Source organism: Trichechus manatus, unplaced genomic scaffold (genome assembly GCF_000243295.1).
Source record: "Trichechus manatus latirostris isolate Lorelei unplaced genomic scaffold, TriManLat1.0 scaffold00025, whole genome shotgun sequence".
Lineage (NCBI taxonomy): Eukaryota > Metazoa > Chordata > Mammalia > Sirenia > Trichechidae > Trichechus > Trichechus manatus.
Window position 1 is genome coordinate 20,435,486 of NW_004443961.1, and position 2,449 is coordinate 20,437,934.

Sequence of the window (2,449 nt, forward strand, 5' to 3'; positions counted from 1 at the left end):
AGGTGTCGTCCAGTCAGATCCGACTCATAGTGACCCTGTGTACAACATAATGAAACACTGCCCGGTCCTGCGCCATACTCACAATGCTTTATATGCTTGAGTCCATTGTTGCAGTCACTGGGTCAATCTATCGCATTGAGAGTCTTCCTCTTTTTCGCTGAGCCTCTATTTTACCAAGCATGATGTCTTTCTCCAGGAATTGATCCCTACTGATAACATGTCCAAAGTATGTGACACAAAGTGTTGCCATTCTTGCTTGTAAGGAGCATTCTGGCTGTACTTCTTCCAAGACAGATTTGTTCGTTCTTTTGGCAGTTCCCGGTATATTCAATATTCTTCACCAACGCTATAATTCAAAGGCATTAATTCTTCTTTGGTCTTCCTTATTTATTTCCAGCTTTTGCATGCATATGAGGTGATGGAAAACACCATGGATTGGATCAGTCTTTAAGGTGACATCTTTGCTTTTCAACACTTTAAAGAGTTCTTTTGCAGCAGATTTATCCAATGCACTTCTTCTTTTGATTTTTGACTGCTGCTTCCATGAGTGTTGATTGTGGATTCAAGTAAAACGAAATCCTTGAAATCTTCAGTCTTTTCTCTCTTTATCATGATGTTGCTTATTGGTCCAATTGTGAGGATTTTCCTTCACTCTATGTTGAGGTGTATTCCACGCTGAAGCCTGTGGTCTTTGATCTTCATCAGGAAGTGCTTTAAGTCCTCCTCACTTTCAGCAAGCAAGTTTGTGTCACTCTGGGATTATTCTAAAGGGAGAATAGGTCTGGTCATCAAAAGCTATGTTCCTGGTAGGTAGAAGTGAGAATATAGGCATGCTTAGTGTATGAAGACTTAGTATGTAAAAAAAGGGAGCCCTGGTTGCGCAGTGGTTAAGTGCTCGGCTGCTAACTAAAACGTCGGTGATACCAACCCACAAGGCGTTTCATGAGAGAAAGATGTGCTGGTCTGCTTCTGTAGAGATTACACCCTTGGAAATCCTATGGGGGCAGTTCTACTCTCTTCTGTAGGGTCCCTATACGTTGGAATTGACTCAAAGGCATCGAGTACGAGTAGTATATAAAGAATGACCAAGTGAGCAAGCAAAAACAGTCGACCAAGGACTCAGAATCCAATCTCTTTGATTTCCACCAGGAGTAGTGATCTAATAACGGAATGTCATAATTTTGGAAGTCTAACTGAAATGACGCCTACATTCCATACCTGGATGGAAATGGATGGAGATAACAGGAAGCCAAATATCATTAGTCATTATTGTGTGGGATCCTGGAGAATTGCAGAGTAAGAGTAAATAACTATCACTTTAACGTTTGGTCATGATTACCTAAAAATGGAAGGTCAGAGTCACTGCTGGCTCAATTTCTATGCGCACTTATAGTAGACTACTACTCACCTCTGCAAATATATTCTTTTGACCCAATCTCTTCCATTTATTTCCTACCCAAACATTGCCCATCCATTTGGGCACAGCCCATAATCCAAATTCCTTTTGTTTGAATGTATATTGTGATCACAATGGATTTTGATTCATATATATGGAATCACAGAATATTTACTGTTTTGTGTAAGATTTTTTTCACTCAGCATAATTTTCCACTTGTAAAATTCTGATGTATCCTTGTTGGGATTTAAAACATCAGGCTACCAAAGATGGTTTCGTACCTACCATTTAAAGAGTAGGAGTCTATAGAACTGAGGCAGCCTAACTTCTCATGCCAAATAAAAAGAATGAAACCTGAGTCCATGATTGAAGCTGAAAGTCAATTCTTCACAAACTAAACTTCTATATTCATCCAGTTGTGAATCAGGACAATGATGGTTCTCTTTTAATTGATCAGAATTGACTTGGATAAGAATCTCTGAAAGTAATTTGGGAAATTTCAACTTTAAGGAAAAAAATACAAAGGAAAAATCAAAGCGATGATGCTTTCTAGATTAAGTGTTCTCACTCAGGATGCTATCATTCCTAAGGTGTAAAATTGCTCCTTAGAAATGTGGATAAATCTTAGATATTACAGAGTTTTTGGGACCTCCAAAGTTCAGCCATATCCAACAAAATGTTATTCCTTAATATGTATTTTCTCTTGTTTCCTTTGGTATCACATGAGAAGTATAGACGTTGAGCTGATGGAAGGTACACAAAATCTATGCAAGATTAATGGAGGACTTTCTCTCCATCATTTGTCTGATCTAGAAGTCATATCATGAGAGGTCACTTAACGCGTACTTACCGGTTGTCATCGGCTGCCTTGTGCATGTTCCCTAACAAGTACTGAACTTCAATGAGTTTGAGTGTTCTTGTTCTTGAAATTGGAAAATTAAAGACTACTGGTGTGTATTTTAATATTTAATAATATTAATATTATTTAATCTAGCAATAAAAATGTCAAATACTGAGGAGAATAAAAGGTTGACAATAACTGGATGAATAATT